The following is a 13,726-nucleotide window of genomic DNA, read 5'->3' as shown; positions in this document are numbered from 1 at the left end:
GTTGTTATCACATTTATACAACGGTTTCCCAACATATTTAAATAAATATTGACATATTTTTATTAAAACGTTTTTTTTTTAAATAATTTATTCATACTATTTCTTCCATCCTCAAGATATAGTCCCGACACAAATCTAGCATTGCTAGAGATTACAACCCAGTCATTCCGTGTTTTGGGTTGCGTCCATAGATACAGAACAAAAATAATTAACGACTTTGTTCTGTATCTATGGACGTGACCCAGTCGTTCGTTCTAAATGTTCCATTGCCATACTGGCTGGCAACGTTCTTATCCCTTGCTTGCTAGCTAGCCAACTATGGCTAACCTACAGTCATGTCAAAAATAACAGCCAGAATAACAGCAAAGTAGCTGCATTTGTTATGGGTGTAAAATGGCACAGTGATGCCATCTGTTGGTAAATGTTAATTACTGCAACTCCAGTGTTTTTACCGGTGTGCTTGAGATACCTGGATGTATTGCAATGTACAGTACTGAACAAGACTGGTTTCTCACATCAATGCCTCTGTCTCATCATTCAACATTCAAAAATGGTGTCAGACGTGGGATAACTAACCATGATTTCCGCAAATTAAGAGTCATCTGTTCTGGTTTACAAAAAAATGCTAATTTCAGTCAAATTTAGTCGGAATTGACTTTAGCTAGAATGAGTTTGCTAGTTAATAGTTAGCTTCAGTGTTGTTAGCACCGGTTAGACATGGCAGCGAACATTCCCCCTCCCGCCGTTATGAAACTCAGCGGAGATTGAAGCACGAACTGTGATACGTTTAGAGGTGAATGGGAGGACTATGCACTAGCCACGGAACTTCTGGAAATGGAAATTTAGGTAGTGGCTGCCACTTTAAGGACTATAATGGGAACTAACACAACCTGAACCTAACCTGAACCTAACAGCAGCTTAGCAAGGTAACAGAACAGCTACTCTTGTAATAGTGCCTGTGTGTAGCTGGTGTAGAGGAGTCAGGCAGCAGATATGAGTAATAAATGTGATTTACTCAAATATTCACAAATACAACACAATAAATCGAGCCCACAATAACGGACCGTATTACAAACAAACAATCACTCACAAACAACGTTTTAAAGTGTGCTTCGGAGCTCTGCGAGATTTCTGTGATTTTCTGAAATAACACACACTCACTAAACCCTCCGTAAATAAGTCAGTTCTTAACATAAAGACTTAAAACTCAAAATGCTATAATTGCCTACGCCAAGGAGGATATGTGTTCACTTTCAGCTTCCTGTGTAAACCGGAAGTGCCTTAAAATGGTGTCATAGGTGCTGTTTCGAAGGGTTAGAAAGGTCAGATCTTTTCAAAAACTTAATATGTGTGATTAGGCAACCCCCATGAACTGTAAGTCAGTCATTTCTCCCAACAGATGTCAAAGAAAAGCTCTCTCTCTCACACACACACACACACACACACACACACACACACACACACACACACACACACACACACACACACACACACACACACACACACACACACACACAGCAAGGATGGAGTGACAAAGTGCGGTGCTTAAAGACACAGAGCCTGCAATGGCATTTCCATATTCTCTAGGCCGTGCCGAGTTCAATGAGATGCCCCGCTTGACCGTAGCTCGCTCTGAGTGCAGCGACCATGAGAAAAGTAGGCCCAAAATGAAGCCTGCTTTTTGGTGACAGTGAGAGAACCGTTGGGGTGAGAAGCACAATTCGACCTCAGGTACGTTCATGAGGTCCTCCCGATCCGTGCAAGCCTAACCTTGACTGTGTGGCATTAACCCTTAACAGTAAATCAGTTTTTTGTTGATCTCACAGATTACAATGACTTCTCTCCCCATAGGAATACATTGCCTGCACCCCAAAATTCAACCTGAAGCCTATTTGGGTTTTGAATGCCTTATAAACCTGTCTTCGATGACAGTCCATCAGGACACTATGAGGTCTACCTGTGTTCTAAGCTTCCTGGACCAACCGGAAGTGGTTAAAACCACCCTAAAAGTGTATATCCATACCCAACCTGCAGTTTGATAGAAATAGTGCATTCAACCCTGTGTAAATCAGTCAGTTCTTAAACGTAAAGACTTAAAACTCAGGATTCTGTAAAAGCAAACCCCAATGAGGATACTTACTTATAGCTTCCTGTGCCAACCGGGAAGTGCCATAATTGGTGTCACAGGGGCTGTTTCGAAGGGTTAAAAAGTCAGATCTTCCCAAAACTTCACATGTGTGATTAGGCAACCCCCATGAACTGTAAATCAGTAATTTCTCCCATAAAATTTCTAAGAAAAACTAAATCACACACACACACAGCTTGGAAGGAGGGACACATTGGGGTGCGTAGAGACATACACTGCCTGCATTAGTTAACCTTGTTCGAACTATTAAAGAACCGTCAGACCTAGAGTTCTGAAACTTTAGAAACCTCTTCTAGACCTCAGGTCGATAGTGCGTGGTGAGTTACGTGGCTCTAGAAGGTTCTCGGACCGAGAAATAGCCTCGTACATTTGCAATGACTTCAATTAATTTTTGCATCACGAAAATGATGACATTTAGAAATCTCGGCCCATATAGACGGACCCCAACGTTTCTGTCCGATAGCTCATTCAAGGACCCCATAGCAAGGCATGGAAAAAGTGGATTTTCAGCACCAATTAGGGTCTTGCTCGGGCACCAAATGACCTATCGAGCCGAAACTTGGGAATCGGGGTCGCCTCAGCTAGGCCATCACATAACATCAGAACTGGACCCACAGCTGGAATGTAACTACGTGTTTTACGTTTTTATTATGGTTTGAACAGAAGGCGTTGTGAATTTTGGGCCAGCTCTGTAGTATGTGATAGTTGGCTACTAAACAAGTTGGAAAAAGTGGGTTTGGTGTCAGTTTGTATCAGTTTGGTGTCAGAATGATATCTAATTGACTGATGGACAGTGACTTGCTGGTGACTATTGTCCATTTGCAATATGTTTAAACAGTGAGGTACCATCACCAAAGTGACATTCTGAAATCAACCCTAACGAGCGATGGAGAGGAACCAGAATCACTGCCCAGCCATCCCGAGTTCATCGGGCCAGTCAATTTTGCATTCCTGCAGGATTTTTGAGCATGCCAAATTTGTGATGGTACATGACAAATGGACATAACATCATGATTTGGTATTTTCAAATCTTTCATATTGCATTTGGACATTTCTTATGGCATTTGGCCAAAAAAAAGTGACTTTTGACTTTGACTTTTGACTTCCTATGAAATCATATTGCAAATAGACAAAACACATGCCTCATGCACAAGTTTAAAAAAAAGAATTATAATTATGATAATAAAAGTTGACAAAAGTATATTCTACAGTTCTTACACATGATTAATTGACAAAAAATCAAAAGAATTTCGAAAATCGGTCCAGAAAGCACTTTTTTAAGGGGGTGATAAGTTTTTGAAAAAAGTTCACATTTTCGACTTTTGACTTCCTATGAAATCATATTGCAAATGGAGAAAACATATGCCTTATGCACAAGTAAAAACTTTAAAAAAAAATGATGATGATAATAAAATATGACTAAAGTATGTTGATACAGTTCTTATACATGTGTAATTGACACAAAATTTGAAAGAATTTCGAAAAAACGGTCCAGAAAGCACATAAAAGTTATAACTTATGCACAAGATAAGAAAAATAATAATAATAATGATAATAAAATTGGACAAAAGTATATTCATACAGTTCTTACACATGTGTAATTGACAAAAAAATCTAAAGAATTTCTAAAACGGTCCGGAAATTTTACTTTTGGATGTTGACTTGTGTTACATTTGCAATATGAAAAAACACGGTGGAGCGCACTCGCCACCTGTTGGATTTTTAAAGTGTTACAACTGGCATTTGCCATATGGCATTTTCAATCAACTTTGAACGAATTGAGTGGTATTGCACACCGTATATATGGTTTGTCCAGTGCCAATGACTTCCCATTAATTTTTGTCCATTTCAAGGGGGTGTTCCCTTACAAACTTCTGGGATTGGTCAAAGCTTAAATAATTGTTTAGTTATCATAATTGGGATTGAAAATTCTCGTGACAACTTGGTCCTTCGAGCCGGATCTCAATACCTGTTTCTGTCATCCCATGGGAGCCCCGAAAACCGTGCACGGGCGGATCGGAGATCCGTAGATTAAAGACCTGGCCCCATTCTGAGGGTTCTTTACAGGCCGGTGGCGAACTGGTACACGACACAAACGGTGACGAGATCCAACCAAAATATGAATCTCAGCTGCAAGATAATGTCAGTAATCTTTATTCATTTGTTTGGGGTTAAATTCTAAACTTACAAAAAATTGACTTAGAATGGACTTAATTAAATTCCTATAAAGCATTGGTCAAGATAAATGTGAGGGAGGATTTTAACTGTAAAACTAACAGTAAGTAAGTAAGTAAGTTTCTATCGGGTATACCGTCCATATAATCTAATATAGAGAAAGTTTAAGACAAAAGTATCAATGTTAGTGTTGGCGGCACTGGGTCACAGATCTCTCAGTAAGAAATGTTGAAGTAAGTAAGTTTGGGTCCGTAATGACCCAAGGTATCTGTGGCCACTACCAATGTAAACTACCTAATGTTGAGACCTAAAAGTAAAACTGGTTGATATACATTAGCGAGAAAATGGAATATAGAAGGCGAAATATAATTATATAAATATAGATAAGAAAGTAAGTTACGTTAGTCTATTACTAATGGCAGTAAGTATAGTAAAAGTGAAAACACACACATAGATAGTCAAAAGTAAGCAAGATTAAGTATAATAACAGTAAGAAAGTAAGAGCACACACATAGATAGTCAAAAGTATATTAGGAGGGATAAGAGAATTATGTTCTCCAGGTACATAACCCAATTGAATTATATTACTGCAAACCAGAATTTGTAAGATCCTGGTCGAATGAAACAGACGGAGGCCCAGCTAAAATAGTCAAAAAGGTTTATTCACGGGAACGTTCTGGCGTGCACAGTACAAAGCAATTAATTTCATACTGACTTCTCACGCCCACACATACACACAACCATACGCACACACATTCCTACAACCATACGCACACACATACACACAAACAGACGCACACAATGTCCTGCTACGCACACACTGTCTGTCTCACTACCCAGCCGACAGAGATTAGTGACCTTGTCCTTGAGACGTACTCCCCGTTCTCTCCCAAATCTCTAGTCAGGCCGGCATCGAGCTCAGGCAGTCTGTGTTTTAAAATACCATAAAGACATATTGTTTTACCCTAATTCTGACTAGGACTACACATTTATTGATTATGATTTCATACATTCTAATCAATTCCATACAATTATGTTTCAGGGCGGAATATTCTAATCCTTCAATTAACAGATCATTCTCAACTAACAGAAACTTAAAATAGAGCATGTGAGATATGAGATATTAACCGAGTCAAAAGTCATAATAAGCGTTAACTCGTATATGTGTGAGACCTAATAGTTTATTGTCTAAAAGTAGAGATAGATATATTAATCAGTCGAGTCACAAAAACGATAATTCTCTCACGTGTGATACCTAATAATTGATCAAAAATCACCTCTATAGATACGTTTCAATAAAGTAAGTCAGAGACATAATTTGTATGAATATAGATCGCCTGTCAAAATACGCTGAAGGGGGGATAGTTGACATCCACCGGAGGTGGACACATAGGTCTGACTATTCCGAGAGGGAGGAATTAATGGTTAATTATTTGAGTAGGTCAGAAAGGTAAGACCTTATATTTTATCAAAAGTCATAAAAATAATTATTCTGAATTCCTAGGAGGGTAACAACGAGAAGGGTTAACTAATAATGGGGAATAAATCCTTAAAGGAGGTTCCGGAATTAACCGGAGATGAGAGATATGTAGAAGGAACATTTATTTTGGCCCGAAATGGAGAAAGAAGTACGAATTTGTTGGACGTTTAGATGTAGAAAAGAAGGCAAGAAGGCAAGTGTAGAAAAAGAGAGCGAGAAAGTTTCAAGAAGCATATCAGCAGGGGAAGAATTATGTGTGTGTGAGACCTAATAACTTATCAAAAGTCACAATAGTAATTATTCCTAAATTCTGAGAAGGACATAGAGAGGGTGACAGAAGTTAGAAAAAGAAAGAACGGAAAGGAGATCAGTATCTAATAGTAACTATTGGGGTAATTGTAGATAAGCATAAAGGAGGCGTTAAGGGGAAGAGACCAAAGAGAGAAGGGAGAAATGGACAGGATCAGACTATAGAAAGTATTTTAATTCTGATAAAACTGGCCATTTTGCTAGATACTGGCAAGGCACCCTGTTCCAGCTGTCATAAATCAGGGCACATTTCCCGAAAACTGTAAGACCAAAGGGAAAGGCAGGAGAGAAGATAAGGGAACATACAGAAAGAGAGAGACAGAGACAACGAGAGCAAGAGTAATGAGAATCATCGCCGGAGTAATGCTTGGACCTTTAAATTAGGGCTATTTTCTGGGAATTGTCTCGGTAGTACGTGCCTGATTTTACGACTACAGACAATTATAAACAGGGTTATTTGCTAGGAGTCTTCCTCATTTCAATAGCGTTGGTGGTTCAGTGGTAAAATTCTTGCCTAGCATGTGGGAGACTCAGGTTTGTTTCCCAGCATATGCATCAATTGCCTAAAACTGTCAGGGTTTCTGGATTGTAATTCAACTATTGGGATGTTTTGCCTGGAAAGATACGGTCATACGGTCGTTAGTGTTTAAGATATAAACTGAACATTTTAATAGCTTGTTTAGGTTCAATTGAAAGACAAATTCATTCAAAAATAATAGCGAGGCAATTTTGATGTAATACATTGTCTGTTGCCTAAATGGTCTGCTGGAATAATGTATTGAGAATTGGAGTCATATTTAAATAACTGAATCAAAGGAGAGACAGTTACCTATATCTAATGAATTCCAATAATAGCGGAGAGGTAATTGCGATATAATTGTGCCCACCGAAATGTTTTTATTCTAAAGGGTTGACTGATGTATGTTATAAATTTGGCAATTTACATGTTACTTTTAAGTCTTGGACATTTCACAAGTGTGAAGCCGAAAGAGAAGAGAAAGTTGAAAAATGTGCTTGTTATCTTACGATAGAGGTAAGGCAGAACGTTGTTTAAGTAGGGGAGTTTCATAGATTTGAAGTACAGTATTGTATCCAAGGGTAACACATGTTCAATTAAGTACATATAACCATTGAGGAAGTTTAAAACTAATGATTGGAGGGAGTACAATGGAATTATCATTATTATTAGGTTTTGTTTGTAGTCAACGTTTGGGTTTCTGAATCGGTGTAGATTAACTTAGAACTACTCCGGGAGAATTGTCATCAACTACACTAATTAGCATAACGCAACGGACAAAAAATCTTACTCGAAAATATTCATATTCATGAAATCACAAGTGAAATATGGTGAAACACAGCTTAGCCTTTTGTTAATCACCCCGTCATCTCAGATTTTGAAATTATGCTGTACAGCCAAAGCAAGACAAGCATTTGTGTAAGTTTATCGATAGCCTAGCATAGCATTATGTCCAGCTAGCAGCAGGCAGCTTGGTTACGAAAATCAGAAAAGCAATGAAATTAAATAATTTACCTTTGATGAGCTTCGGATGTTTTCACTCACGAGACTCCCAGTTAGACAGCAAATGTTCCTTTTGTTCCATTAAGAGTATTTTTATAGCCGAAATACCTCCATTTGTTCTTCACGTTTTGTTGAGAAATCCACCGGTCACGACAACGGTGAAAAATATTCCAAATTAGATCCATAATATCGACAGAAACATGGCAAACGTTTTTTATAATCAATCCTCAAGGTGTTTTTCAAATATCTATTCGATAATATATCAACCGGGACAATTGGCTTCTTAGTAGGAGCGAGAGGAGCAGTGGCCGCCTTTGTCTATGACGCACAGATCACTCTGAGAGCCACCAGCTGACCACTGACGCAATGTTGTCGTTCACGCTCATTTTTCAAAATAAAGGCCAAACTATGCCTTGTGACTGTAGACACATTAGGGAAGCCATAGAAAAAGGAATCTGGTTATCCCTTTCAATGCTCAATAGGGAGGCATAGGAACGCAGAGGTTTCAAAATAAGAGTCACTTCCTGATTGGATTTTTCTCAGGCTTTCGCCTGCAATATCAGTTCTGTTATACTCACAGACAATATTTTTACAGTTTTTGGAAACTTTAGAGTGTTTTATATCCTAAGCTGTCAATTATATGCATATTCTAGCATCTTGTCCTGAGAAATAGCTCGTTTACTTTGGGAACGTTATTTTTCCAAAAATGAAAATACTGCCCCCTGGTCTCTTAATTAACCTGTCTAGGAAAAGCGTTCCGCTAGCGGAACCACACAACAACATTTAGCTGAAAAGGCAGTGCGCGAAATTCCAAAATATTTTTTTGGAAATATGTAACTTTCACACATTAACAAGTCCAATACATTAAATGAAAGATAAACATCTTGTTAATCTATCCATGGTGTCTGACTTCAAAAATGCTTTACAGCGAAATCACAACATATGATTATGCTAGGTCAGAGTCAAGTCACAAAAACACACACAGCCATTTTCCAGCCAAAGAGAGGAGTCACAAAAAGCAGAAATATAGATAAAATGAATCACTAACCTTTGATGATCTTCATCAGATGACACTCATAGGACATCATGTTACACAATACATGTGTTTTGTTCGACAATGTGCATAGTTATATCCAAAAATCGCAGTTTACATTGGCGAGTTACGTGCAGTATTGTTTTGATTCGAAAACATCCGGTGATTTTGCAGAAATACTCATAATAAACATTGATAAAAGATGCAAGTTATTCACAGAATTAAAGATAGACTTATCCTCTATGCAACCGCTGTGTCAGATTTAAAAAAAAATTATGGAAAAAGCATAATCTGAGAATGGCGCTCAGTACCCAATTCAGCCAATGACATAGCCGCCATTTTGGCGTCAACATTAGTTAGAAAAAACACTATAAATATTCACTTACCTTTGATGATCTTCATCAGAAGGCACTCCCAGGAATCCCAGTTCGACAATAAATGACTGATTTGTTCAGTAAAGTTCCATAAAGCCCATCATTTAGCCACTTGTTGTTGGCGTGTTCAGCCCAGTAATCCATCTTCATGAGGAGCGAGCACTTCCTCCAGACAAAAACTCAAAAGGTTCCGTTACAGGTCATAGAAGCAAGTCAAATGATTTTTACAATCAATCTTTAGGATGTTTTTAACTTGTTGGGGATAGGGGGCAGTATTTTCACTTTGGATTAATTGCGTGCCCATAGTGAACTGCATCCTACTCTGTCTTAGATTGCTAATATATGCATATTATTATTACTATTGGATAGAAATCACTCTGAAGTTTCTAAAACTGTTTGAATTATGTCTGTGAATATAACAGAACTCATAGGGCAGGCAATCTTCCAAACAGGAAGTGAAATTCTGAATACATGTCTAATTTCAAGTCATCGCCTACCACTTGCAAATAAGATATGGATCTTCCTACGCCTACGCACTTCCTACACCTTCCACTAGATGTCCTCATTCAGTAGAATGTGGAATGGAGCTTCTGATGTGAACTTTGACCAAATGGGAGGGGAAATAGTCACGGTCTTGGCAGAATGCAATTTCCCTGTGGCGTATTTCTCTGTGGGTGTCACCGTCGATCCATTTGGCTGCAGATGAAAACGTATGATCCGGTTGGAACGTTATTGGATATATATGAAAATAACATCCTGAAGATTGATTCTCTACTCAGTTTGACCAGTTTATTCGACCTGGAATATATCTCTTTGAAGTTTTCGTCCGAGTTGTCCTGGACCAGCGTCAGCTTTTGGGCACGTGAGCTGAAAGTGCTAGCAAATGCAGCTAATTGGACACTAGTATTGGACATTATTGAACAAAACAACGATTTATTGTGGAACTAGGACTCCTTGCACTGCATTCTGATGAAAGATCATCAAAGGTAAGGGAATATTTATGATGTAATTTCGTATTTCTGTTGACTCCAACATGGCGGAGAAATATATATATACGTCTGAGCGCAGTCTCAGATTATAGCATGGTAGTGTCACACCCTGACCATAGTTTGCTTTGTATGTTTCTATGTTTGTTTGGTCAGGGTGTGATCTGAGTGGGCATTCTATGTTGTGTGTCTAGTTTGTCTGTTTCTGTGTTTGGCCTGATATGGTTCTCAATCAGAGGCAGGTGTTAGTCATTGTCTCTGATTGGGAACCATATTTAGGTAGCCTGGGTTTCACTGTGTGTTTGTGGGTGATTGTTCCTGTCTTTGTGTTTTGCACCAGATAGGGCTGTTTTGAGTTCTCACGTTTATTGTTTTCGTTAGTTTATTCATGTATAGCGTCTTCATTAAAGAAACATGAATAACCACCACGTTGCGTTTTGGTCCTCCTCTCCTTCACCACAAGAGAACCGTTACAGAATCACCCACCACAACAGGACCAAGTGGCGTGGTAACGGGCAACGGCAAAAGCAGCAGCAGGAGAAGCAACAGATGCAGCAGCAACAGGAGCAGCAGCAGCAGCAGTGGGAGAGGCTGCACTACTTGGAAGAATGGACATGGGAGGACGAATTGGATGGTAAAGGACCCTGGGCTCAGCCAGGAGAATATCGCCGCTGGAGGCGGCGAAAGCGGAGAGGCGCTGGTATGAGGAGGCAGCGCGGCGTCGTGGATGGAAGCCTGAGAGTCAGCCCCAAAAATTTCTTGGGGGGGGGCTCACAGGGAGTATGGCTACGCCAGGTAGGAGACCTGAGCCAACTTCCTGTGGTTACCGGGGGGCGAGAGAGACCGGGCAGGCACCGTGTTATGCTGTGAAGCGCACGGTGTTCCCAGTGCGGGTGCATAGCCCGGTGCGGTACATTCCAGCTCCGCGTATCGGCCGGGCTAGAATGGGCATCGAGCCAAGTGCCATGAAGCCGGCTCTACGGATCTGGTCTCCAGTGCGTCTCCTTGGGCCGGCTTACATGGCACCAACCTTGCGCACGGTGTCCCCGGTTCGCCTGCATAGCTCAGTGCGGGCTATTCCACCTCGCCGCACTGGCAGGGCGACCGGGACCACTCAACCGGGTAAGGTTGGGCAGGCTCAGTGCTCAAGAGCTCCAGTGCGCCTGCACGGTCCAGTCTATCCGTCACCACCTCCACGCACCAGCCCTCCAGTGGCAGCCCCCCGTACCAGGCTGTCTCTCCGGTCCATCCTTACAGGGGCTCCCTCCTCTCCAGCGCTGCCGGAGTCTCCCGCCTCTCCGGCGCTACCAGAACCTTCCTCCTCTCCAGCGCCGCCTGAGCCACCTGTCTGCCCAGCGCCGCCAGTGCCGCCCGTCTGCCCAGCGCCGCCAGTGCCGCCCGTCTGCCCAGCGCCGCCCGTCTGCCCAGCGCCGCCAGTGCCGCCCATCTGCCCAGCGCCGCCAGTGCCGCCCGTCTGCCAGGAGCCGCCAGTGCCGCCAGTCAGCCAGGGGCCGCCAGTGCCGCCAGTCAGCCAGGGGCCACCAGTGCCGCCAGTCAGCCAGGGACTGCCAGTGCCGCCAGTCAGCCAGGGGCCGCCAGAGCCCCTCTGTCCCGAGCAGCCGCCCCTCTGTCCCGAGCTGCCGCCCCTCTGTCCCGAGCTGCCGCCCCTCTGTCCCGAGCAGCCGCCCCTCTGCCCAGAGGCGCCAGACCCCCTCTGCCCAGAGGCGCCAGACCCCCTCTGCCCAGAGGCGCCAGACCCCCTCTGCCCAGAGGCGCCAGACCCCCTCTGCCCCGAGCAGCTGCCCCTCTGTCCCGAGCAGCTGCCCCTCTGTCCCGAGCAGCTGCCCCTCTGTCCCGAGCAGCTGCCCCTCTGTCCCGAGCAGCTGCCCCTCAGTCCAGTGGGGTCATGTAGTAGGGTCACCGTAGTTAGGAGGCCAAGGAAGCGGACAAGGTGGCGGACTAAGACTATGGTGAAGTGAGGGCCACGTCCAGCACCAGAGCCGCCACCACGGACAGATGCCCACCCAGACCCTCCCCAATAGGTTCAGGTTTTGCGGCCGGAGTCCGCACCTTGGGGGGGGGTACTGTCACACCCTGACCATAGTTTGCTTTGTATGTTTCTATGTTTGTTTGGTCAGGGTGTGATCTGAGTGGGCATTCTATGTTGTGTGTCTAGTTTGTCTGTTTCTGTGTTTGGCCTGATATGGTTCTCAATCAGAGGCAGGTGTTAGTCATTGTCTCTGATTGGGAACCATATTTAGGTAGCCTGGGTTTCACTGTGTGTTTGTGGGTGATTGTTCCTGTCTTTGTGTTTTGCACCAGATAGGGCTGTTTTGAGTTCTCACGTTTATTGTTTTCGTTAGTTTATTCATGTATAGCGTCTTCATTAAAGAAAATGAATAACCACCACGCTGCCTTTTGGTCCTCCTCTCCTTCACCACAAGAGAACCGTTACAGGTAGGCTTTATTCGTAACGTTTTTAAAAAATCTGACACAGCGGTTGCATTAAGAACCAGTGTATCTTTAATTATATGTAGAACATGTATCTTTAGTCAAAGTTTATGATGAGTATTTCTGTATTCTGGCGTAGCTTTCTATAATTCCTCCGGATATTTTGGAGGCATTTCTGAACATGGCGTCAATGTAAACCGAGATTTGTGGATATAAACATGCATATTATCGAACAAAACATAAATGTATTGTGTAACATGTCATATGAGTGTCATCTGATGAAGATTTTCAAAAGGTTAGTGATTCATTTTATCTCTAATCCTGCTTTTGTGACTATCTTTTGACTGGGATTTTTTTGTTTGTTGATTTGGTGGTGGTCTAACATAAATATATGTTGTGTTAAAATGTAAAACATTTGAAAAAATCGGACATGGTGGGTAGATGAACAATATGTTTATCTTTCATTTGCTGTATTGGACTTGTTAACTTCTTTGATATAGGGGGCGCTCTTTTAATTTTTGGATAAAAAAACGTTCCCGTTTTAAACAAGATATTTTGTCACGAAAAGATGCTCGACTATGCATATAATTGACAGCTTTGGAAAGAAAACACTCTGACGTTTCCAAAACTGCAAAGATATTGTCTGTGAGTGCCACAGAACTAATGCTACAGGCGAAACCAAGATGAAATTTCATACAGGAAGTGCGCCAGATTTTGAATGCGCTGTGTTCCAATGTCTCCTTATATGGCTGTGAATGCGCCAGGAATGAGCCTACACTTTCTGTCGTTTCCTCAAGGTGTCTGCAGCATTGTGACGTATTTGTAGGCATATCATTGGAAGATTGACCATAAGAGACTACATTTACCAGGTGCCCGCTTGGTGTCCTCCGTCGGAATTATTGCATAATCTCCAGCTGCGTGCATTTTTCCATTTGGTTCAGAGGAGAAACCAAACTGCCACGAATGATTTATCATCGAATAGATATGTGAAAAACACCTTGAGGATTGATTCTAAACAACATTTGCCATGTTTCTGTCGATATTATGGAGTTAATTTGGAAAAAAGTTTGGCGTTGTAATGACTGAATTTTCAGGGTTTTTTTCTTAGCCAAACGTGATGAACAAAACGGAGCAATTTCTCCTACACAAATAATCTTTTTGGAAAAACGGAACATTTGCTATCTAACTGAGAGTCTCCTCATTGAAAACATCCGAAGTTCTTCAAAGGTAAATTATTTTATTTGAATGCTTTT

Source organism: Oncorhynchus tshawytscha, linkage group LG31 (assembly GCF_018296145.1).
Source record: "Oncorhynchus tshawytscha isolate Ot180627B linkage group LG31, Otsh_v2.0, whole genome shotgun sequence".
NCBI classification, from domain to species: Eukaryota; Metazoa; Chordata; class Actinopteri; order Salmoniformes; family Salmonidae; genus Oncorhynchus; species Oncorhynchus tshawytscha.
Note: the sequence above shows the minus strand (reverse complement) of the source record.